Raw genomic sequence first — 7,288 nt, 5'->3', positions numbered from 1 at the left:
TTACATGAAATAGAAGTTGGTGTTTTGATTTTTTACTTTGCTTTTCTGTTTGGAGTGTCATTGTAACTACTGTATTATAAATGATGGAAAATAATTGCATATGTTAAAAAAATAAATTGTGTTACATTAAAAAAAAAGAATGTCCATATGGGCTTTATCCATTCTTTATCCATATATATATCTTTATCCATATATAGATATGGACTACATATGGACTATTACTCAGCCATCAAAAAGAATGAGATCATGCCTTTGCACGACATGGATGGAGCTAGAGAGTATTATGCTAAGTGAAATAAGTCCGTCATAGAAAGACAAGTACCATATGATATCACTCATATGTGGAATTTAAGAAACAAAACAGACGGGCATATGGGAGAGGGAAAAAAGAGAGAGGGAAACAAACCACAAGAGACTCTTAAAGATAGAGAACAACCAGGGTTGATGAAGGGAGATGGTGGGGGGATGGTCTAAATGGGGGATGGGCAATAAGGAAGGCACTGGTTGGGATGAGCACTGGGTGTTGTATGTAAATGATGAATCCCTGAATTCTACTCCTTAAACCAAAATTGCACTGTATATTAACTAAAACAACTAAACTAAACTAAATAAAAAGTTGATACCAGTGTTTTAAGTAAGTTTGTTCTAGATATTCTAAATATGAGTAACTAGGGGCACCTGGGTGGCTCAGTTGGTTAAGCCTCAGATTTCGGCTCAGGTCATAATCTCACCATTCCCAAGTTCGAGCCCCATGTCAGGCTCTGTGCTGACAGCTCAGAGCCTGGACCTGTTTCAGATTCTGTGTCTCCCTCTTTGTCTCTGCTCCTTCCCTGTTGATGTTCTGTCTCTCTCTCGAAAATTAATGAACATTTATATATATATATATATATATATATACACACACACACACATATATATATATATATATATGTGTGTGTGTGTGTGTATATATATGCAACTGAAAAACCTGTCCTTTACATTTATATGTTAACATTTTACATTTCATATATAAACATATGTATATGTTTGTGTATTAATATCCCTGTGGTAATATTTACACACAATTTCTAGCCTTTTCTGTCTTTTTTTAAAATGTTTCTTTTTTTATTTTTGAGAGAAAGAGAGAGAAAGAATGCAACGCGGAAGGGGCAGAAAAAGAGGGAGACACAGGATTCGAAATAGGCTCCAGGCTCTAAGCTGTCAACACAGAGCCTGACGTGGGGCTTGAACTCAGGAACCACAAGATCATAATCTGAGGCAAGAGCATCACTTAACCAACTGGGCCACCCAGGCACCACAAGTCTGCTCTTTCTAAGCATATACTGAAATCATGTCATAAATTGTGTTATTCTATATATCAATATCTGTGCCTATGGCTTCATGTACAGGCATTCTGACAGACATACCTGTAACTCATAGCTGGCAATAATATATAATATACTATAATATCTGAGATTTCATTTAATTGTATAAATAGCAATGAGTTTAGGTACATAAAAATAATTTTTAATATTCCTTCAAGAAATCAGTGAATTTTACATGGCAATAGCCCTCATATATATTATGCAGAATTAAATATTTTTTATTTCTTTATTGTCTTAAGTTTTAGTTATGGTAAAATACATATAAGAAATACTTTACCATCTTAACCCCTTTTATGTGTTCAGTTTAGAATCCATCTTATAAAGTTATTTTTATTTTAGTGTGCTTAGTGTTGACACAAAGAAGTGACAAAAATGTGTATCAGACCTATAGTCTGAAATCGATTCTTCTCATCAATAATAACTTTCTAGAATTAGGGAAGTTTTACAGGCCTAAAGGTAACAAAGATATAAAGAACAACAGAAAACTTCTCCTATAGATGGAGCCATTTTTTGTTGTTGTTGTCCATAGGAGGAATGTGCAGACATTCAAAAGAGAAATGATCAGCATAGACAAGAAACAGAAGGACTCAGTCAATAAAATAACAAAAACCAACCACAGTTACAGAAAACAGTGACCTGCTGCCCTCTCCTTCCAGCCAACTTGGCATCCCAAACATGGCAAAGTCGCAAAAGAAAACAAGCTCTTCAGGAATAAATACAATCAATCCATACGAGGTATATGAGAAATGCTACTTATATGTGTAAATGTTCACTGTCCATCTCTTTAAATTTAATGACTTTTTTTTTTTTTGCCTCATTCTTGTTCTTAAACCTAGTCTTTAGATTCACTGATTAGAGCTGGGAAAAACACAAGGAAGTAGGGAGTTCAATCAAACCACCAGTTTCCTTTGAAATTTGGTTCCCAGGTAGTTTATCTCAGAGATTAACACATTAACTTTGAATGTGTGACAGTAGCTTTCATCTGCACGGTGATCAAACCAGAGTAGTATACACAGACAAAAGCAGTTGTACTCCAAGCATAGGCTTCAAAGTGTCCTCCGCTGCTGTCTTTTACTGCATCAGGTGCTCATATCCTGTTTCAACCACAGACCAACAGAGCAAAGCACAATTTGGTAAGGTGGCTTAAAGCCCAACGTCAAGACACAGAAAAGAAAAACTCATAATATTCTAAGCATTTGGGTATGCAGTTTGGGAATTATTCCTACTAACTGCTTCTTTCATCTCTTAAATACACTCCAACCTGGAGATATAACTCAAAACAGACCCCCCTGCTATCCATGTCTGTGTCGTTATTTCTTGCTGGACAACCAACCTTCCAAAACATGGTGACTTAAAATCACATCTGATCATTTATTGCGTGACCCTATAGTTTGGCAGTTAGGCCTGGGCTCAGCTGAGTCGTTCTTATAGCTCTTGACTGGGCACATCTGACCTTTGCAGGGCTTGCTTATATATACTTTATCAGCGAATGGTTTCAGTGATACAGGATGGCCTTTGTTAAGAAGATTGGGTTGTTTGGTGCCTCCTTCCATGGAATCTCTCATCCTTCAGCAACCTAGTCCAGGTTGGTGGTCACAAAGTTCCAATCACAGCAAAGAGGGAAAGCTACAAAAAAAACAAGAGTGCCTCCATTTCCCCCTCTCATGGCATTGGCCAAAGCAAGCCACACACCATACCTAGAGTAAGACGGCAGGGAGGGAAAGTGCTTATTAAATGCCAGGAAATGGGAAGCAAGAACAAATTAGTGTCATTGTGGTAATGGATAGATGAAAGAAGCTTTGTTGCATGAACTTAGGGGAGAAGACAGGAAACCAACATCATAACTTGATGTCTGAACATTTCAGTGGAAACCAAAGATGCAGCCCCCTCAAAAAGAAAAGTCCAGTTTCAAGAAGAATTACAGAAGCACTATAGGGAAATTAGACATAAAAAGCTCTTATTTCCCACATGAAAAAATGATAAGCCAGATTTGATGCAGTAGAATCTCAAGTAACTGTTTTAAAATTCTGAATCTGGATTTTCATAACAAGAAGCAAATGATAAGACAACATTGATAGGAGATAGTTAGTTTTTAATAAAATCTGAAATTGCAACTCTGTTTATAATGTTTATGATAATTTACTAGACTGTTACAAGAAAACATTTTTAGATTTAATTTTAACATTAGCAATTCTGAGTCATGACACATTATTATTATTATTATTACTGTGATTCTTGTTTTCACAAGAGGAAACCAAGGTTCAAAAAAAATTGATTAGTCTGCAAATCATATAGCTAAGTACGCAGAGCTCAGCAGCTGCTGTTTTGACTTTTTTTAGTATTTCAAATGGAAAGAACGTTTTTTATCTTGTAAATAAATACCAACTAATGTGTTCTGAATTTATCCAAACTGGCAATTCAGAGTTACTTCTATCTTATAATTTCAGTATCAATAATCAGCAGAGGACATTTTGGTTTTCAATTTTCAACAAAGAGAAAGTCACTTATTTTCAATGCTTGACTTTAGAAGCATTGCTTTCTTCTCTCCTTCCTCTCCCCTCCTTTTTTTAAATTTGAGAGTTGTGTTTTGGTTTTGTTTGTTTGTTTGCTTGTTTTTAAGTAGGCTTCGGAGCCCAACACAGGGCTTGATCTCATGAACACAGGAACTGAGATGGAGTCAGATGCTTAACTGACTGAGCCACGCAGGCATACCATTGAAAGCTGTTTTGACTGATTATGAAACTTACAAGGCAATTTTCGTACCATATGACAATAGAAGCTCCTATTTCTTTCAGCATTAATAAGTCAAAATACATATTTGCCTTACATATTCATTTAATTATATTTATAATTATGCCGAGGAAGCTGATGTATTTTGACTCTTAATTCAGTGCTCTTTTTATCATAGCATGTTTAGCTTTATTTAAAATTCATTCAGCCAAAACATAATCAATCTGTCTTTTAATAAGTATATATTGACAGCTAGCACTGAGGCTGATGCAGCCTTCTGCGACATATACACAGAGGAAGGCTGAGTCTTCCCCTTCCTCAGGCTCTCTCCAAATTATCTTCATGTAGCTGATACAGCCAATACTTACCACTTCATTTCATTTTAGTATTAGTTGGGTGTGAGCTCTCTCCCTTAAAAGGAAAGAAGTTTGCTCCCTTTATTTTTGTGGCAGGGCCTACTCTGGTGCTGTAACAGGTGCTAGATGGATACTGGTTGAACTGAATCTTTATCTTCCATAACTGCATGGCAATGATGATTCAACTCAGATTGATCACGTTATCATTAATCAGCAGACCCCAATGCAGTCCTTTTCAGGATGTGAGCCCGACCAAGGCAGAAAAATAGAATGTCGTTCGAATTACTTTCAATGGTAAACATTAAGCATGTGCTCGAATCCCCTCAAATTATTGCTGTTTCTCAAGGGTAAAATTTAAATGAATAAAGACTCGATCATGACTAATCCACCTTTTATGATTAGAGTTCAATAAACTTTATACTTTGGAAAGTTTCAACTACATGGAAATAAAATTAACATTTCTTTATGGACTAAGTCAGGCTGTGGCAGATTGTCCTTGAATTTAGAGAAACAGAAACAGAAGTGGGGAAATACCAAATATATGTTCATGAATGAACACCATCAACTCTGAGAATCTCCAGCTTTACCTTTACATGAAGTAGAAAAGTTGAGAAGAGAAAGAATAGTGACAGCAAGGAAGGAAAAGACGTGGGAAGAAGCCAGAAGTGTGAAAAGCCATAAAGTGATTAACAAGACCAGCCCCTGGAGAGCATCAGGTTCACCCCCACAGTATAGATGTTTCAGAGATGCCGGTTCTCTCCTCCACGCTGCCCCAGGCTTGTGGTCCATCAGTGCAAACTGTCCATCCCCCGAGTTCAGAACCCACGTCTGTCTGTCACAGCCAGAAGAATTGGTAAAAGGCAATTCTGAAATTCAGAATGGATGAGACTCCCTCTCAGAAGGTGACCCAGATGACCAGCCCAACAGATAGACAACTGGGCCAAGGTAGACGGTAGCTGGGTGGGTGCTGGCTGGATCTTTTCTTTTAGGAGCTGGAACCGAGCCCAGGGCCAACACTGGCAGCAGACACCATTTCCAGGGCTGCTCCATCTAACCTAGAGGGAGGGGGCCATACATTCAGGCATTATACCTTTGCAGATACAAAATCATGCCTGGACTTCCTTCTTCCAATTCTCCCCATTAAGGTCCTATCACCTCTGCTTTTAAGTCCTTGACCATGATCAACAATACTATTCTGTTTCTCAGAAAAGAAAAGAAAAATTATACTTTAAAAGGAATCAATATTCATGACACAAAAATCTAGAGGAAGAAGATTGTTTAGAAGTTCACTTGGCATTTATTTTCTCACTTGTAACACAAAAGACAAGTGATTCCTCATTCTCGCCCATGCAGCTCAATTGCTTCAAAGGGCTTTTTCCTCATAAAACACCAAAGGCCCTTTAAAAAATTATTTGAAATGCAGCACACAATGAAAAAAATGTACAAAAGGTAAAAACAGATTAATGAAATAGCCTGTTCCAAACACCCATGTATAAGGACCAAGGTCAAGACACAGAACACTTTCTGTGCTCAGAAACCCTCTCCGTGTCCTTTGTAATCACTATTTTGTCCTCTAGATCACCTCTTTCAGAATTTGCAGATGTCCTGCAAAGAAAGTCAGACCCCAATCTAATCTGTTAATTATCATGCGTTAAGTGTTCTGATATGTCCAAGCTGATGTTTTTTGGTCCAGGCTTTAAGTTGCCTGCAATGGGGAAGTCATCCCAAACGATCTAGTTAGTAGTTCTGCTATGTAAGTGAAACCCACTCAAGTCCATTCTTGATTTTTATTCATTTCGCATCTCATGCTGACCAGTCCTCTCACAGATGATCAAGGAATCTCTCTGACATCTGTTCTGCTCAGCCAACATCAGTAACACACATTTTAATCTATGGCAGGGTTTTCCATTACCTGGAGAAGAGAAAATTGATGTCCAAAGAGATGTGGTAAAGTGTCTCTTTTTAAAGGAACTCATATTTCCTGATTAGTATGGACCTCTTGACACTGTAAAAATCAATCAGAATGTGAAAAGTGAGATCACAGCGCTGAAATAACTTAAATGGCATTTTCCCTCTAGCCCCAACTCTGGCTCTATGGAAAAATCCCAAGGTACAGTGAGAGCCAGAATTTTTTTTTTTTGTATTCCAGTTCCTATCTGGGATAGAAATCCAGAGGAGGATTATATGGAATGAACAATGAAAGGATTTGGGTCCCAGGGCATTTTCTCCGGGGTAAGACTTGGAGTGACCCTCTGTTTGTTTTGTGAAAGAAATCAAAAGGAGTACTTCTTAGTGCATCTTACCACCATAACTATACCTAGTGGGGTTTATAAAACTATGAGTTTCTTCTAGCAGGTTTCCGAAGCTGTGGAACTATTACAGGAAAAGCTTCCCTAGTCTTTCTTCAGCTTCCCTAAAAACTTAATACGGAGCCTCAGATAGTACACAGATGATAGGCTCCATCTTCTTCCTGAAATCTTCCTGAAAAAAGAGAAAATGGGTTCCAATCCTAAGGAACTTTCCACTGCATTTTTTTTTCATGTCCCAGACCCTTTATTCGGTAGTGGGGAAATAATAGTGAGCAAGAGAGTCCCAGGACCCTGGCCCATACAAGCATACAAACACCATAGGGTACACAGAATCCCTCTGACACCGTAATTTGGGCATAGGCTCCAAGCTTGGGCAATGCTGCTGTCCTTACCCCTCACTCCCTCTGGAGACTGTGACTCCAGCTTTAGGTCAATCAGCCCCAACCTGGCTAAAACCACTCCGTTCACTGTTGGCTTTTCTAAGAGAGATGTTTGGGAAGGGCAAGGAAACTGCTTCTTCCATTGCAAT

The sequence above is a fragment of the Suricata suricatta genome, chromosome 5 (assembly GCF_006229205.1).
Source record: "Suricata suricatta isolate VVHF042 chromosome 5, meerkat_22Aug2017_6uvM2_HiC, whole genome shotgun sequence".
Lineage (NCBI taxonomy): Eukaryota > Metazoa > Chordata > Mammalia > Carnivora > Herpestidae > Suricata > Suricata suricatta.
Note: the sequence above shows the minus strand (reverse complement) of the source record.